At 36.1% G+C, this 19833-nt stretch overlaps 1 long non-coding RNA gene across 2 annotated transcripts; it reads right to left on the minus strand.

The window, feature by feature from the left end:
- Nucleotides 1-827: 827 nt before the first annotated feature.
- LOC119505428 lies at nucleotides 828-17917 on the minus strand. 2 transcript variants are annotated; one of them, XR_005210738.1, is made up of 4 exons: nucleotides 17843-17916; nucleotides 10191-10310; nucleotides 2432-2614; nucleotides 828-881 (listed from the first exon to the last, which is right to left on the minus strand). It is a non-coding gene; the product is annotated as an uncharacterized LOC119505428 (long non-coding RNA). The 2 variants fall into 2 exon arrangements; XR_005210739.1 differs by lacking the exon at nucleotides 10191-10310 and having other exon boundaries at nucleotides 17843-17917.
- Between the last annotated feature and the right edge of the window lie 1916 nt (nucleotides 17918-19833).

The raw sequence follows: 19833 nt of genomic DNA on the forward strand, positions 1-19833 counted from the left end.
CAGTACTGAATTATATATTTGAATGTGGTTGAGAAGGAAATTTTAGGATGTATATATGGTATTAGACTAAATATTTAAAAAGGGAAGATCCATGGAAATGCACAGCATGGGCAGTAACCCCAAGTTGAACCATGGACTGTGAAAAGAAAAAAAAAGCTATTATTTAAATTTGTTTATATATGTCCAGGATATCTGGATGGATATTCAAGAAGCTAGGTACATTTATTAACAAATAATAAATTGTGCCAGTTTGAATATATTGTGTCCCCCAATGCCATTATCTTTGATGTAATCTTGTGTGGGCAGATGTTATCAGTATTGATTAGGTTGTAATTCTTTGAGTGATTCTTTGAAATGCACCCCACCCAGCTGTGGGTGATAACTCTGATTGGATGATTTCCATGGAGGTGTTGCTCTGCCCATTCGGGGTGGGTCTAAGTTGATCAGTGGAGCCATAACAATGAGCTGACGTAACAGAAGGAACTCATTGCAGCTGTGAGTGATGTTTTGAAGAGGAGCTACAGCCAAGAGGGACACTTTGAAGAAAGCACAGAAGCTGCAGATAAGAGACAGTTTGAAGATGGCCGTTGAAAGCAGACTTTTGCTCTGGAGAAGCTAAGAGAGGACAAATACTCCAAGTGCAACTAATAGTGACATTTTTGAGGAGCTGAAGCCTAGAAAGAAACGTCCTGGGAGAAAGCCATTTTGAAACCAGAACTTTGGAGCAGATGCCAGCCACGTGCCTTTCCAGCTAACAGAGGTTTTCCAGACACCATTGGCCATCCTCCAGTGAAGGTACCCGATTACTGATGAGTTACCTTGGACACTTTTATAAAAGCCAGTCCATCTCTGGTGTTTTGCATTCTGGCAGCATTAGCAAACTAGAACATAAATAAATAAATTATCAGTAATTTTTCCATAATAACAAACCAACAAAAAATAAAAGGAAACCATCCACAGTTTTTTATGTAGTAAAACATATTTTGCAATTATTTTATTGTAATTTTTTAATATTCCTTATATGCTATAAAAAACTCATACTTGAATTTCAAAGTATAATATTTTCCTTTTGATTTCACAGTGAGATCAAGGTATCTACAAATTTGGCAGCAATCAACATAAGTGCAAGGAAAATAAATGAAATTCCAAATCTAAATTTATAAAGTAATGGCTAATGACATAGGACCCTTGAAGAAATACTGGATAAGGATAATTGATATATATTTGGAAAATCTAAGCATATTTTCTTTCAGTAAATAGTAATAGTAAAGTAGGAAGACAGTTTAAACAGTCTCTGATTCTAGTTGACAATAGGTATTATGAAATTTTCCAATAGTAGGTTCTAGTTTGCCACACTAATAATAATAGCTATGCTTGTGTAGCCTGTTACTTTTTATAAACCATCATTTTACATATACACATATAGTATTTGACCACAATAAAAATTTTTACAAGAAATTAGAGAAGAAAATAAAAAAACAGAAAAATTTTAATGATTTTCCAAAAACTGTACCACTTTTTAAGAGTACATTTGGCTGAAAATTCAAATCTCTAACTTCAAATGCAGACTTTCTAGTATACCATGCTCTGAAGTTTAGTCTTTCATATAATCTCTCTCAAACTATGAGAGAAATTTATTTGTTTATATATATCATCACACCTACTTTCTAACACTAAAAATGGTATTCACAATTTATGTATCTGCAGAATAATAGTAAAAGAACCAAATTATTTTTCATGCTTCAGCTATAGCACTTTTTAAATGATAGCAGCAATTGTTTAATAAAGCCTTAAGTTTTGTAATTTAAAAAGGGACTAGGCTGTAATACACAAAAGAAAAGTTGTTCACAAAAAGGTTTTGTATGGTTGAAAGAATTCAGCACCCTCTACAATGAGAGATTTGGAATATAAATTTGGGAAAAAAAATACTTTTAATCATTACTCCAGTAAGTTTGTAAAACTGGGTGAATATGCTGGCCTAATACTATCTATCTCTACTTTCAGTTATGGCTAAACATAAATTAGATAAGATTGAAAATCTTTAGCATATTTTGAAAAAATAAAATACAACCATCACTTCATAATCTACTAATTTAATTTTACACTGAATTGCTGTGTTATCAGACCTGTCAACAGATGCCAATATCATTGTAGCATTATGTTGAGAGTGCACTAAGATTAAATTTCTATAGGGTACAATGTGGGCCAGCAAACTTAAACTCCAAAAACCACCTAATGTACCAAAAAAAGGGAATTAATATAAAAGAGTAAATATTTCTCCAATGTTGCAAAGCTTAGAATTTTAATTTACAAGTGAATATCTTTAATAAAATTTAAAAAATTTTAAGTACAATTAAATAAACTCACTGAAGTGAAAATCTATATATTAGTAAGAAATATCTTATAACCATGGAAATAACAAATGCTTCACCTTGGTTCTGTGCTTGAAATACTGGCCACTTCTCTAAACAGCTGACAAATGTAAAGACTTCACTATAGTCCTTTTGGGTGTATAAGCTGGCTTCTTCTACTTCAATTTGGGAGTCTGGTTTGAACTTGGACCAACTTCCTCAAATTCATAATGAATCAGATCATCATTCCAGTAATTGCTTTCCTGTGACATTACAAAATTACTGATTTATGTATGTCCTATTTTAAAATATTTTTATTAACAAATAATATATGTTCATTTTAGAAAAATTAGCAAATTCCAACAAATAAAAATAGAGGACTATCACCCTTAGCTCTACCACTCCAGAGATAAATACAAAAATTATGTGAATTTCTCAATTGTTCTTGAATAATAAAAAAACAAAAATGGGTTTACGTACATAGTATTCTGTAATCTGCCCTTTTCTGCTAAGCAATGAAGCATGAACATGTTTCATGTCAGTCAATGCACAGTCACATCATTTTTTGAATACATGAACAACATCCCATTGTACTGGCAAATCATAACTTTTTCAAACAGTTCCCTGTTGTTGGAACTTTAAGTTTGTTGTACATTCTCTTTTCACTGGTGCCTCCTCCTCTGCCTAACCTGTAGATACTGGTGTTTCCCAGGTTTCTGATTTAGATCGTCTTTGCTTTCTTTCCACAGCATTCTTTTTGGGTAAGTCCATCCACCCATACATTAATTCCTTCACTCAAAAAAATATTTATTGACTGTCTACAATGTGCTAACATTATTCTGAGCACTAAGAATGGAGTGGTAAACAAAATAAAGTTCATGCTTTCATGGAGCTTTCCTGCTAAAAGAAAAAAAGACAAATAAATATACAACATAATATCAATCAGTGGATAACTGTTATGAATAAAATAGAACATGATAGCGGGATATCAAGTAACAGCCAGAGGTGTACTAAGAGTTATATCTTAGAGAAGCAAACTTACTGCATGGTTTTCTCTGATCTTTTTGTATTTTGCCCTTGTCTCCATAACTCAATAGCTTCAACTCCACCTTGAAGTCTATCTATCAAGCTATCTTCAGATTTCTTTATAAAGTCCTATATTTACTACAATATCTAACAGGAATTTAAGATGTCTTTTTCACTCCACTGGTTGGTTTGTTTTTTTTATTCGAATAGTTATTAGTTATGCTAGTGCTCTGTTGCAAACTTTCATTAACTTTGACTATAAACCTTTTTCCTGTATGCCTTGTTATTTTTAGCATGCGATTTTGTAGAACATACGGTTTTTTAGCAGAAAATGCCTATACATGTTAAATCACAGTATACCAGTAACTTAGCAAAAGTACGATTTGAGGCTGTAAAATCAATATTAAGAAGTAGCAAAAGGAACAAGAAACAAATGTGAGGAAGAGCATAAAAGCAAAATTTAGGAAATCTAGGAAGAGCTAATGTTCAGAATATTTATTCTAAAGTTCCATTGGGTAACAAAACTCTATTGTCTCCTGAATTAATTAGAATTAAATTTTACTGCATGAGAAGAGAACAAAATTAATCATGACTTAAATATACCACAAAAAATTTTGAGGTCAGGTCTTCATGGCTGGTAAGGCAGATCTACAATTTGTCAGGGGCTGAGGCTCCTTTTACCTCTACTCTGCCAAACTTAGATTTACTTCTTGTTAGCATAATCCAAGATGATTGCTGGAGCCAGACATTACATCAGTATTCCAGCAATAGAAAGAAAAGAAGTGAAGGAGAAGAACATGCTTATTCCCTTTAAGGACATTCTGCAGAAATCGCTTTCTGCTTATTCCCATTGGGGAGAATTTAGTCACATGGCTATGTTGGGCTACAGGGGAGGCTGGGAAATTTCACTTTTAATCTGGGTGATGCCACAGCTTCTACCTTATTTGCCATGGAGAATATCTTGGTACTGCAAAATGAATGGAAGATCAGATAGGATACGAAGTCTTCATTCCCTCAGGGCCTCCCATTACTTTCATATATGAATTCTTCATATGAGCCAAACTAGCCTAATCATTGCCTTCACTGCTTACTCATTGTTTATTCCCACTTCCAAGTCTTGAGATATGCTGTTTCCTCAGCCTGAAATGTTTTCTTTGGAGTCAGTTTCTCCTTCAATGCTCAGCTTAAGATCAATTACTACTTCTTTGTGATGCTGATCTCTCCTGCTTATGAATTCACAGCCCTACCACTCCAACTCATAGAACTAAAGGACATCTTAGAGATGATCTTTTATCTTGTTACTCAAAGTAGGTCCTTGGCCAGCAGCATCAGCAATATAGAGGGGCATGTTAGAAATGCAGAATCTCAGGCCCTATCACAGATCTACTGAATCAGAATCTGCATTTTTAACAAGATCTTCAGGGGATTCATATGTACATTAAAGTTTGAGAAGCACTCATCCATTATTCACTATACAGATGAAAAAAATGAGAAGCAGAGAGAGAAAATGACTAGTCAAGTAGCTAGTAGCAGGGTCAAGACTTGAAGTCCACATCTTTTCATTCATAGTGCAGAGCTCTTTTTACTATGCCATTCTGTTTCCTTACTCCTCGGAGTTTAGTCATGTGACAGATACTTTGTGCTGGCCTTATACCTTGTGATAAACATTTTGTTGGTCATCTTCTATTATTATTTAATTCTTACGTTGTTAAACTTCTCCTATGTTTATATATTATCTTCTAACCTGACTTTTAAATTCATAGATGGTAGAAATGGTATATTGAGCTTCTCTGTATTCAGAATGTGGATACATTTAAATACCTATTTGTTTCTTTCAAGAGCAGCTAAGGAAAACTTAAATTACTAAAACTTGAAAACATGAATAATAACTAAATCCTTTTCTGGATCTGATCAGCACTTTATGCATAAACTGAAGCAACAAAGTAAGTATCTGCAATTGCACTTAAGTTTTGACATTAACAATTGTTCTTCCCCATATTATGCTCGGTATACCTATCTCTGTCATTGTACTTTCCACATTGTACTGCAATTATTAATTTATTTACTCCCTATTTGCTTGAGTTCTCTGAGGGTAGAAACTGTGCCTTCTTTTTTTGTATCCTGTTTCCAGCACACAGGAAATAGTTAACAAATACTTGATGAATGACTTTACTAGTAATGAATAATATTTTTGGCAAAATACATTAGAAAATAGTCTTAAGACTGTATTTATATAATAGGAAATAAACTGATTTTAATACAAAGGACTTTCCATTGACAAATTCTACAGAAAGTTTAATTATTGGTTAAAAACATAGTAATATTTGCTTTACTTTTGCATGCCTTTGGGACACAAATGCATAGAAAACAGTCAAGATATGATAAATGAGGGAAGGATTTAAAAAAGCATATAAATCACTTCTGTTAATCTCTCCTCTTGAGTTCAGATTAGGGCTTTCTTGTAAGATTAAAGAAGACAATCTGAGAGGAGATAAAGGAAGGCATTTTCGCTCTCCAGGAATCTGGAGAACTTACTCTTTTTCACCTACTAGATGTAAAGTGGAAATTTGAGGTTAAGACACATACTTCTCAAGGAAATCCTCCACAAAGCAACTTGCTTTCCACTGATCCAAGACTGAGTTATCTGTCATTCCCCAAACAGAAACAACTGAGACTAGAAAAAGAATGGTTAATAGTAGCCTCTAGAATTGTATTTTATACTTAAAACCAGGAAGCCAATCATTCAGCTTTTACATTATGGCATTATCTTTATTTGTTCACAAACAATTTTTTTGTGATACCTGATTCCAAATATTTAATTGCTCATGCATTATTAACAAAAAAATCCAACTACAGTCAGAACAGTATCACCTGAACATGACATCCTCATTTTTGCAACCTCTCTTCAAATACAGCACTACATTCCCAGATGGTTCTGTTCAATGGCTCATGTTATACCTCATAAAGCCTTTCTTAATCATTCCAGCTCTGATATATTTCCCTTGAAAGGCCACAATGTTATAGCATTTACTCTGGTACTTAATCATATAGAGTCTTATGTTGCTATTTAAAAATTGTATGTACCTATAGCTTGTCTCCCAAATTAGACCTTTGGTTCCTTAAGTAGAGAGATGATGATCATATATTAGTGTCAGGAAATAAGCAACTGAGTTAAAAGTCCGAGGACCTGTATTCCACGACCAATGTTGCCCTTACTAATTTTGTTATCTTGAACAAATAAATCACTTAACATGTGAGTCTGTGCCTCATTAAAAAAAAATATGAAAATTTAGCAGTTAAAAGTACAGGTTCTGGAGTCACTCTGCCTAGATTTTAATTCTTGTACTGCCACTTACAGACTTTATGACCTGGGTAAATCTCTTAACCTCTTTGTACTCAGTTTCCTTATGTATAAATTAAGAATAATAATAGTAACTTTTCTATAGAATTGTAAAGATTAAATTGCTTAGAAAAGTGTATGACAACATATTGTAAATACCCATTAAATTTTGGCTGTTATTATTTTAAAAAGAAGAAAAGAAATAGGAAAAAACAGTTTTCTTCCTTCTGTAGTTTTACAGAAGCAAATTGATGAAAGCTATTCTTTATCTTATTTCCAACCTCACTGAGAACTTCAATCTCACTCAACCTTCCATTTTCACAATATTAACCATCCTCCCTTATGTCCTCACTTCCTTTCTCATACAGCTTAGGCTTCATAGCCAGTGTCATCTCTTTCCCTTGTACTAATTTAGGAAAACCCCTACCACCAGATTTCCATCTATGTACACTAGAATAGCTGAGAATTTTTGGAAAAAAAAATCACCCAGTCAAGCTGAATGAACTCCTTTCAAACTGTGACCCTAAATCCTAGATGGGCACCCAACATTGATAGAGGATACTAGTATACCTACTTAATGAAATTGGCTGTCTCACCCTTTATGACAATGATTTTTGCACATTCTCCCCTCAACTCTTCCATACCCATTCCTTTACCCACTCTCAGTTTGTGGCCTTGCCTTCAAATTGAACATTGATATAAACAGAGAGACACTATTTCATCTTCCACCATCAATTCTACCAATGTATTGGCATGAGTACTTATAAACCCTGACTTCTGTCTATAAAAGTGGAAGAGCTATCCTGGCTCCTCGCTAATACCAACTCCTCCAGTTGTGCTCTCAATCCTATCCCCTTTTATTCCTAAATTATTCTTTCTTTCCTGCATCATTGTTTTCTCTCTTTCCACTAAGATCATTTCCACTGGCAAACAAACATTTTACATTCTCTCTCCTTATCACACATCTTTAAAAATATCAAATAGCTACAAAACCCCAAACTCTCTTTACCCTACTTATCCATTCATCTAGCACCTCATTTTCCTGCTTTCCTTCATAGCAAAATTCCTGAAAAGAGTTGTCTATATTCACCATCTCACCTCCTTTCTTCTTATTTTCTTACTGACAAACACTAATCAAGGTTTTATCAAGGTCTTATATCAAGGTCTTCAGTGATCTACATTTAGTCAAGTTAATGGTTAAAATTCACGGTCTTGATCTGATCTTACAGGAACTAAGGCATTTGACAACTTCATCCTTTTTTTTTTTTTTTTGAAATAAATTCAAAGTTATATGAACAGTTGCAAAAACAATAGTAGCCCCATACACAGAATTCCATCATACCCCGACCCCCCCTCCTCCGGTAGCTCAATCCACCAATTTTAACTTGCTGTTACATTGCTATTTCTTTCCCTCCCTCCCTATCATCCATCATCTATTGCTCTGTCGTCTGAACATATGAGAGTTAGCTGCACACATCCTTGAGCATTCACTATAATTCACGTATACACTTCCCATGAACAAGAACATTCTTTCATGCAGTCCCATTAAGCGCAGCTAAGAAGTACAGTAGATTCAACAATGATAAAAAGCTTACATTCTATATTTCCTTTTCCTTATGTCTCAACTGTGTCCCTTTGAGCCACCTGTCCTCTATCCTCCTGTCCCATCCAAGTTCATCCTTAGCATTCAATTGTCATCTAGTTAGACTTACTTTTTTTTTTTTTTCAGTTGTGGAAACATATATACAGCCTAAATGTTCCCATTCCACTCCCTCCCTAGCCTTTCATTAGTGGGATTAATCACGTTTAGAATGACAACTTCATCCTTCTTGAAAGATTTTTTTCTTTAGACTTCTACACCACCACGCTCATCTGGCTTTCCTGCCTCACTTGTCTTAGCTGTTCCTTCTTCTCTATTAGACCTTTAACTGTTGGAGTGTTCCAAGACTTTATCCTACATTTTCTGGTCTATACTCATGAGCTCAGTGACTTCATCCAGTTCCATGACTTTAAGTACAATTTATAACTCTGATTTGAAATTCCAGCTGTGCTCAAGATTAAGAAACAAATGGGTTCCTTAAAATTAAGCATTTAGTTGCCTAATAATAATGTTAATCTGGCCAAAGCAGAATTATTGATTCTTGCCACAAATTGGCTTCCCCATGAGCTTTTCTTTATCTCAGGAAATGGCACAGCCATCCATCTACTTGCTCATGTCAAAAACCTAGAAGACCTTCTTTATTCTGCTTCTTTTTTTTTTAACCCCCTCACTGCTGGACTTCTAAAATTATCCCAATTTTATTCGCTTCTCACATCTCCATTACTAGAAGCCTATTACAAGCCACCATCAATTTTTTTTCTAGAGTTTAGATTAATTGAGTAGTCTAGATTCCAGACTATTACGATAGTTTCCTGATTGATCCCCCTACCTCTACTCTTGCCTCCCAACCACCACCCCTTCTATCCTCCAGAAAACCAGAATGATCTTTCTAAACCATAAATCAGATTTTGTCACCTATTGCTAAAATTGACCAATCATTTCGACATCAGTTGTAATAAAAATAAATAAATAAACAAACTCCATACTACAGTCTACAAGGCCTTCTATCATTCAGCAATTGCCTACTTCTCTGAGCTCCCCTTTTTCATATCCCACACCAATGGCCTAATTTTATGGTCCTCATACACATTGAGCTCATTCCTGAGGCAAGAAATTTGCCCTTGCTTGAGAGGCTTTCCCCCCATATCTTTTCATGGTAGTTTCCTTCTCATCATTATGGTCTCAATTTGAATGTCTAACTCTTCACAGAAGCATTTCCATAAGCTTCTTAGGAAACAGTACTCCCCACTCCTGAATTATATATCATAATACCCTATTGTATCCTCTCTACACATTTATTAATACCAGATATTAGCTTACATATTTAATCGTTTACTGCTGCATCCCACTTACCAGTCTGAAAACCCATTTCTATGTCTTATTAATAGCCATGACCTCAGCACCTACACCAGACCCCATCACATAATAAATGCTAAATAAATGTTTTTAACTGATTTAACTCCTCTAAGACGGCCGTCTTCTTTTTGATAAAAGCAAAAAAATGATATATGGCATATATACATTTAAAAATAATTTTACATTCAGGGTATCATTATAATTTAAAGTAACTCCTCAACAGTCCAGGCCAAAATTCTATTATAATGCAATAAATGTTTACAATATTTTAATATTTAGACTTCATCATCAACATATCTTTTATTTGTTCTATTCAAATTTAGTGTATTTTTCCAACTCCTAACTTTGCACCTAAATTCTGCAATAGAAGTATACTCATAAGCTTCTTGGAATTTTGATATGAATAAATACAAGTTTAATTTAATGAGAAATCATTGCATTTTAAAAATAATTTACTATACTATGCTGTGGAATAACTTTTTAAAACAGATTTTTGAGAAATAAAACCAAAATATACCTCTTGTCCATGGCTTCTGAAATTTATCATCAGTAACTCCCACATGAAAATTTTCATCTTGATATAAACATGAAGGGATGCGAAGTAATAAAGTGTCTCTGCAAAACTTCTAACTATGCTCTGTGTAAGAAAGTAAGATTATAAAATCTATTTTTATCAATATTTTAAGCAAAATCTATTTATCAATATTCAGAATATCAGAATTCTCTACTCTTGTAAATTTGTATTCTCCTTCTTTAAAGGGAATATACACTCATTATAAAATATCAAATAACCCATAACTATATAATTGAGAAAGCCAAGGTTCCCAGTAAACCAAGGTCCCTGATAATCCCTAGAGATTATCAGTAATAGTTTGATGTATTTTTTTCTAAGTTAGGCAAAAATGTGTGTATGTGTGTTTGACGAAAAAAAAAAAAGGATCACACACCATTCATATACCATTAAGTAATGTACTTTTTTCACTTAACAGTGTATATGTGGATATCTTAATTTTTGCTTTCTGTATCTTTGCATTTTTTCACTTGTTACAACCAGAAAGTGTTTTTAATTTAAAAATATATCTAATAAACAAAAATGTTTCTTTAAAAGACATGTTAAATCGGTTAAGTAAGCTTCTAAATTGGTCAAAGTTCTCTATAACTTATCCCTGCCTTTCCTTCCAACTTTATTCCCATCATTCTTGAACACTCTTTAAATAGGCTAGTATCCTTCCTAACCTCCTTAACATTCAGTGGTCATTCCCTCATCAATACCATGGTCCACAGGGTACCTCTGAAAATGCCACACTACTCTTTGCTACCTATCAAAATCCTATTCCTCTTTCAATGTCCATGTTAAACAATATCTATTCTATGAAGTCTTCTCCAGTGACTCTCAGCTTCCCACAGAATTCCTTATTCTGATGTATTTGGACAAATGATAGTTTATTACATCATTCCCCAGAAGTTTTGTTTGCCAAAGGTGTTATAAGCAATTAAATAAGAGGTCCTCATTATCTAAGAATAAATGGTACAGAGAAAAGATCACTTAAAGTCAGTTTACAGAATGTGAGGACCAAAGGTTCATAGTAAATAGGACAGGAGGTGTGACTAATGCTTTATCTTAAAAAATGAAATGAAAAGTTATGAAAATTAAGTTTTATATCTAGCAAAATTTAGCTTATAATTATAATTGCTTTTTGTTTTGGGAGACAAGGTTATGAAGAAAGCCAAAATTTGACTTGTCAATTAAAATCATAAGAGGGGGATTCTGGGAAGATGGCAGCATAGAATGAAGTGGAAGACTTAGTCTCCCCCAGAACAATTCATAAATGAACAAAAAACCAGTAAATAACCTGGAATAACAGTGGGGAGACAAACGTGACTGTACACTCAACATCCACCGACATGAATTGGGAGGAATGCCCGAGATCACAGCATAAAATCTGTAAGTAAAACTGCGGACCCACGCTGAGAGCTGAGAACCTAGAGCCGAGAGTCCCTCCCTCACAGAAGCCACGCCGTGCACTCTCTCAGCCCAGCTCCAAGTGAGGTTTTAATATTAACTGCTCAATACAGACAGCGAATCCTCAATAAGCAGACAGAGGCTTTTGGTGACAACTGACCTTGGGAGAATTGGGGGACGTATCTGTCTCAGGATAGGGAGCCCAGAGAATCGGGTGCTATCTCTGGCTGACGGATGAACCTGGGAGTTTTTCTGTCCCTCACTCTCTCTCTGTGGAGAAAACCTCAGCTGTTCTCAGCCCGCAAGGTGTTGCAGTAAAGACAGCCTCAGACATTCTGCATTCTGAAATGAGCTGAGAGCCCCCTGGCACAGCCCAGCAGCCCAGGGCTTCCCTTGAGGGACGGTGCACACTGGTGACGCAGCACGGCATTCCCTCAGCTGAGCTCCTGGAGGAGCATGGCTGGGAGGGGGGACCTGCTTGGAGAACCCAGGGGCGCTATGCCAAGTCCGGTGGTTTGTGGGACAGCGAGAGAGAGGGTCTGGGGCTGAACTGAAATGAAGGCTTAGGTTCTTGCGGCAGCTTTGAATCTCCTGGAACCTGGGAGATTTGAACAGTAGAACTGCCCTTCCTCCCTGGCCACCCTTACACACGCCCCACATTCTGGGCGGACAGCTCCAGCAACACACCCAAACTGAGTTCTCCAACTGAACCCACAAGAATCATTTCCCCACACACCGGGGAAAAAAGGTTGAGAAATGAGTTGAGGGATATAGGTGACTCACAGATGCCATCTGCTGGTTAGTTAGAGAAAGTGTACATCACCAAACTGTGTCTCTGAAAAATTAGATCGACATCCTTTTTTGTGTTACAACTTGAAAGAACCCTATCAAGCAAAACAAACACCAAGAGGCCAAAAACAACAGAAAATCTTAATGCATATGATAAAACCAGACGATATGGAGAATCCAGCTCCAAACACACAAATCAAGATTTCGGAAGAAACATTGTACCTCGCACAATTAATCAAAGAATTACAATCGAAGAACGAAAACATGGCAAAGGATTTAAAGGACATCAAGAGGACCATGGCCCAGGATATAAGTGCCATAAAGAAGATCCTAGAAGAGCATAAAGAAGACATTGCAAGAGTAAATTTAAAAATAGAAGATCTTATGGAAATAAAAGAAACTGTTGGCCAAATTAAAAAGACTCTGGATATTCACAATATGAGACTAGAGGAAGCTGAACAACATCTCAGTGTCCTAGAAACCCACAGTAAAGAAAATGAAAGAACAAAAGAAAGAATGGAGAAAAAAATCGAAAAAATCGAAATGGATCTCAGGGATACGATAGATAAAATAAAATGTCCAAACTTAAGACTCATTGGTGTCCCAGAAGGGGAAGAGAAGGGTAAAGGTCTAGAAAGAGTATTCAAAGAAATCGTTGGGGAAAATTTCCCCAACCTTCTACACAATATAAACACACAAAGCATAAATGCCCAGTGAACTCCAAATAGAATAAATCCAAATAAACCCACTCTGAGACATATTCTGATCAGACTCTCAAATACTGAAGAGAAGGAGCAAGTTCTGAAAGCAGCAAGAGAAAAGCAACTCACCACATACAAAGGAAACAACATAAGACTAAATAGTGACTACTCAGCGGCCACTATGGAGGCAAGAAGGCAGTGGCATGACATATTTAAAATTCCGAGAGAGAAAAATTTCCAGCCAAGAATACTTTATCCAGCAAAACTCTCCTTCAAATTTGAGGGAGAGCTTAAATTTTTCACAGACAAACAAATGCTGAGAGACTTTGCCAATAAAAGACCTGCCCTACTTCAGATTCTAAAGGAAGCCCTACCAACAGAGAGACAAAGAAAGGAGAGATATAGAGAATTTTAACAGACATATATAGTACCTTACATCCCAGATCACCAGGACACTCATTTTTCTCTAGTCATCACAGATCTTTCTCCAGAAGGGACCATAAGCTGGGACATAAAACAAGCCTCAAGAAATTAAAAAAAAAAAAATTGAATATACTCAAAGAACATTCTCCAACCACAATGGAATACAAATAGAAATCAATAATTTTTGAACTATAACTCCACTATTTACTTCCTACATGATAAAAAATACACAAACTCTAAGGACAAATCAGTGGTTTTGAACTCAATGTAAAATATGTAATTTTAGACAACTATATAAAGGTGGGGGAATGAAGGAGTATAGGAACATAGTTTATGTGCCCTATTGAAGTGAAGGTGGTATCAAAGAAAAACAAGATTGATAGGGATTTAAGAGGTTAATTTTAAGCCCCACAGTAAACACAAAGAAATTATCAGAGAATATAACCATAGAGATGAAAAGTAGAGTTTGGGTTAAGAGAAATGGGGGAAGGGGCAATGGGGAGTTAAGAAAGGAGTGTAGGGTTGCTGTTTGAGGTGAAGGGAAATTTCTAGTAATGGATGGTGGGAAACAGCATAACATCATTCTAAATGTGATTTATCCCACTAATGGAAGGCTAGGGAGGGGTGGAATGGGAAGATTTAGGCTGTATATATGTTTCCACAACTGAAAAAAGAAAAAAAAAAAAAAGACAGTCTAACTAGATGACAACTGAATGCTAAGGATGAACTTGGATGGGATTGGAGGTTGGAGGACAGGTGGCTCGAAGGGACACAGTTGAGACATAAGGAAAAGGAAATATAGAATGTAAGCATTGTATCATTGTTGAATCTCATACTTCTTAGCTGTGCTTAATTGAACTACATAAAAGAATGTTCTTGTTCATGGGAAGTACATACGTGAATTATAGTGTATGTTCAAGGTTGTATGCAGCTAACTCATATGTTCAGAAGACAGAGCAACAGATGATGGATGATAGATAGGGAGGGAGGGAGGGAGGGAAAGAAATAGCGATGTGACAGCATGTTAAAGTTGGTGGATTGAGCTATTGGGGGAGGGGGGTCAGGGTATGATGGAATTCTGTGTATGGGGCTAGTATTGTTTTTGCAACTATTCATGTAACTTTGAATTTATTTCAAAAAAAAAAAGAAAAAAATGTATTCTAAAGCTACAAAGATTGCACTATCTGGTATCATAATGGGAAGACAGAGTCGGATTCTTGGAGGAGACTAGGTCCACAGATCCATGTGAGTATAAGAATTTATTTTGTGTGATGAACGCACAACTATATATAACAGTTGATTGTACACTTTGTATGACTGCATGGTATGTATGGTATGTGAATATATCTCAATAAAATTGAATTAAAAAAAAATCATAAGAACAATGAACTCCTAAGAAGTTGAACTTCTTAGTACTACCACCACTCCAAATAGTTACTAATTTTTCTGGGTTTGAATCTTGGCTGTAACATTTAAACAACCTATCTAACTTTTCTGGACCTCAGTTTCCTATTCTGTAAAACTGGGATAATAATAGTATCAATATCATGGAATAGTTTTGATAATTGAATAATATAATCCGTTAAACACCGAAGTTTTAACCCTGGTAAGTTCTCAAAGCATGCTGTTAGTATTATCATAAAGATAGCTGGAATTTCTTTTTCCCCACTACTTTCAAGAAAAATCACCCAAGATTGTTAATAAAAGCACCCCAAACTTGCCAAGAGTTTTAATTTTTTTCTGCTGATAACTTCAAATTCACATTGTGAAGTCAAATTCACTTCTTTCTAAAAGTGGCATTTTAAGGTATATTACAAGTGGGAAGTAACTTTAAATGAATCTCAAAGTAATCAGACTCTTAGGTTGCTGCAAAAGTACCATATACTGTATGCAGATAACATTTTTTGTATAAAATTCTTAGTAAAAAAGTAGTGAGCCAGTAGACTTCTACCTAATATAAATAGTCTATTGCAAATCTTTGAATGCTGAAAACATATCTTCTTTCTTTTACAGGAGTACAAATTTCAACATCTGGAAACATAAAAATTAAAATGAACTGTTGGTAAAATAGCAAAGCCAGGAACAGAAAACCTCTCTTAATCACAATATTCTGGTTCACTTATTATTTTTAAAAAATTCTGAATGATAAAAATTAACTATGAAAATAACATTTGTTACTATCATTTTGAATCTAACACGAAAACAATGGGTGTTGATATAAAATTGGTCATATATTTTGTCATATTGTTTAATCCACACAACATCTAGTCAGTGGGTTGAAATACAATTAATGTGATTATTTAGTTGCAAAACAGGCTAGAGTTCACAAGACTGGTGGAAATGTTTTTCCAGGAGAACCACGTATGTTAAGTGGTCTTGATACTACATAACCAAGGACAAAACTCTGCTAAACCAGTGGAATGGGATTTGGGAAATTGTTTCTAGACTTTCTTACTTATAAAATAAAACCTGATATCAGAATTGCCTAAGAGGTAGCTCATTTGGAATAAAGCAGCAATGATGTGTTACCCCTGGGTCAATAGGTCATTACTGGTAAATCCACAAATCCATCTAATGAAGCAATAAGTAAAATTTAGAACATTGAATCACTCCAGGATGGTTCTCAGGTGTGAAAGTGAGAGGACTTACAGCTTTGAAAAATTACTCTAGGACAGAGTCCAATTTATCAAATAGTTCTTAGTTTTTTGATCAGTCAAAATAATGTCTTGGGAAATTCAGAAGGAAGCTAGAAATCAGTAAGTTTTTAATCAATGAAATGTACATTTTAATCCAGTCTTGACTTAATTTCATTATATTATTTTAAACTTGTTTGGAGTTTACCTTTTTCCTTGCCTATGAAGGTACCAGATCAGAAGACCCAAAGAGCCTACCTACATTAATGGGCTATAAATATATTCCTTTTTGAGATCATCATTAAGTTAAAATTCTTAATTACTCAAACTCTGGATTTAAAAACTAAGAACAAACTTCTTAAACAACCCAGAATACAATTATTTTATTTAATTAATGATTCTGAAGGCTTTTTGGGTATTACAACAAACTTTCCAGTTAAAACAAACCTAACAAGTTATTTGACTAATCTTTTTTTTTATTTTAAAATTACTGTATTTACCAAATAAAAAAACATTTCCAAACAAAACAAAGCAAAGCAATGGGAAAAACAAATATCCTGAAATAACTTCATTCCTTCCAATACTCTCCTACTAATCTTTAATTTTGTTAGATTCTGTGATATCAAATAATGTTACATAAACAATGTCAACATGGCATTTTCTTACTTGTGATAATTTCTCTGTAAATATGTCCAGTCCTTACACTTCTATACCTTTTCTCTACAGGGTATATAACCGAACTCTAGGGCAAATGTTAATTCTAGAATTTCCATTTCTCCATATATCTCTTTCAGAAGAAATTATCTGATTATGCCTCCTTCTAGAATTCATTTCAAAAAGTTAAAAATAAACCCAAATCTACCTTGTTTGCCCATTCACTTTATCAGCATGTATCTTAAATTCTCCTTTCTTTGAAGACTAACATTTCTATCAGCTTCAGTCTCATTTCTCTCATCCCATATCTTAATAATTACTGTAATATTGACGTCAATCATTTAAATTTGTGCTAAATATTAAGTGATTAAACAAGAAACCATAAAATATATACATTCACATTTCTTTCATTTGCCAATTTTATTTCACTGCATTACATATATTTCAATCCATCTTACAGTGGTGGGAGCACGGGAAGAGAGAGAAATTGGCCTTGTTTCTAAAATCAAAGACAGAGAAAACAAAATTGTGTTGTTTAAAAACTATCAACTTCTGAATGGCAGTATATCTCAAAAAGTTTTTCTTATCTGTTCCTAAACAGTTTCTTTCTCTTGTGATACCTGACTGGTATCTATCGTGCTATCCGTCCAAAATGGAAATCTGTACAAAATAAGGTGCACAAAGCTGCGGAAGTAAAGATTCCTAGGATTATTTAAGACACGTAAATTGTGACTCATCTTCGGTCCTGCTTTCCATCTCCTCCCACGAGCCTAAAGCATCAGGACACCATCACCCAACCTCGTTCCCCCATAAAAACCACATTTTAACACGGTAATCTCAGAGAAGGGGAGGTTTAACCCGATCCCACTGATCTTTCCGTGCCCTTCACACCATCTATTCTCTCCTAATTAGCTGGATCTGGGGTTTTGTTCCCACTGGGCCCCAACGGCTGTGTCTCACAAATCTGTTCGCCAGAGATTTCGGAGCGGCCAGACTCTAGTTTTACCTCCATTTTTTTCTTTTTCTCAGGTTAAGAAACCGTTCCCACCAACCTCTCACCAGCCTCTGAGATAAAATCACCTCCTACCCGTTCACTGCGGGGGAAGTTCCCGCCCACCGGACACGTGACCTCTGTCTGAAGACCGCATTGGCCTTACCAGGGCCCACTGCAGGCCCGGCCCCGCCCCTCGGGCTCCCATGCTTCCGTGCGCCGGAGCCCACAGGCCTGTGGGGACTAGAAGGCGCGGGTTCTCCTGGGCTAACAGCTTTCCTACCACTGGCCAGACTATGACGGTGGCCGGAAGCTAGAATATGGGCAGAGTGTGAAGGGTTGAGGAGACCTGGCTTAGGAGTCTGGAGTTCTTTGACACTAGCGGCTCCAGTGTTATTAGCTAGTCCTGTCAAAAGGTGACACAGTGTGAGAGGGAGGGCACGGGCAGAAGCGTTCCAGAGGTAAAATTGAGAGGAGTCAGCCACCAAAGGGATGGAGGAAAGGGGAAAGCAAAAGGGAGGAAGCAAACATGATCCAGGCGTCTGACTAGGTGTTGGACATGGCTTAAAAGTGGAAGGTCTTTGGAAGGGGTAGGAAGATAATGAGTTTGAATTGGGACATATGGTTTTTATGTCTTGACTGGCAGCCACCCCCTCAGACACCTCATTGAGGAATCACTGGACCCACCTGATGAGGAAGAACTGTGACTTTCTCTGTATTTAACTCCTGTCTTCCTCTCCATGACATGGCTTGGCATTAAACTCCTCAGATTACAAGAAGTAATCACACGTTTATTTCACTAAGTGGGGAGGGTGTCTTTGAAGTATAAATATAATTATTAATGAAATACTAATTGTGAGACCCCAGTGGGTAAGCCACATTATTTTCTTAAGTTACCATCTGTGGTGGTTTGGAAGCTGTGAACTCCAGAAAAACATGTTCTTTTGATGAGGTCACTTCACATAAGGTGTGGCCCAAGATGGGTCTTAACGCTGTTACTGAAGGCCATATAGTGAAGGTCACAGAGAGAAGAGAAGGCCACATACAGGGAGGAGTCAGAAGCTGAGAGTCAACAGAATCTGTAAGAGAAAGGAGATGCCAGAGTGACAGAGGAGTATAGGAACAAGGATCACCGGCAGCCAGCCCCCAAACTACCAGTCTTTGGGAAGAAAGCAAAACCTTTCTTGATTTGGACTTGCCTTGATTTGGACTTCTCCTAGGCTTAAAACTGTAAGCCAATAAATTCCCATTGTTTAAGCCAACCCATTGCCAGGTATTTGCTTCAGCAACTGTTCTAGTTTGCTAATGCTGCAGAATGCAAAACACCAGAGATGGATTGGCTTTTACAAAAAAGGGGGTTTATTTGGCTACACAGTTACAGTCTTAAGGCCATAAAGTGTCCAAGGTAACACATCAATAATCAGGTACCTTCAATGGAGGATGGCCAATGGCATCTGGAAAACCTCTGTTAGCTGGGAAGGCACGTGGCTGGCATCTGCTCCAAAGTGCTGGTTTCAAAATGGCTTTCTCCCAGGATGTTCCTCTCTAGCAAGCTTGCTCCTCTTCAAAACGTCACTCACAGCTGCACTGAGTTCCTTCTCTTTGAGTCAGCTCATTTATATAGCTCCACAGATCAAGGCCCACCCTGAATGAGTTGGGGCCATGCCTCCATGGGAATATCTCATCAGAGTCATCACCCACAGCTGGGTGGGGCACATGCCAAGCAAATCTAATCAGCACCAAAACGTCTGCCCCACAAGACTACATCAAAGATAATGGCGTTTGAGGGACACAATACATTCAAACTGGCACAGCAACCAAGGAATGAAAGCACCATCTTCCTGTTTTGTACATAGTCTGTGCAGTTTGCTTCAGTGACTGCATTTAACATTTGGTAATAGTCAATTTTAAAGATGTTTATCTGGCACTGAGATACATTAACTATTCTTTATTAATAGCTTTTATTAAAACCAATTTTAAATTTAAAAATTTTTTAAAGATTACAT

This window comes from Choloepus didactylus, chromosome 10 (assembly GCF_015220235.1).
Source record: "Choloepus didactylus isolate mChoDid1 chromosome 10, mChoDid1.pri, whole genome shotgun sequence".
In the NCBI taxonomy this organism is placed as follows: Eukaryota; Metazoa; Chordata; class Mammalia; order Pilosa; family Megalonychidae; genus Choloepus; species Choloepus didactylus.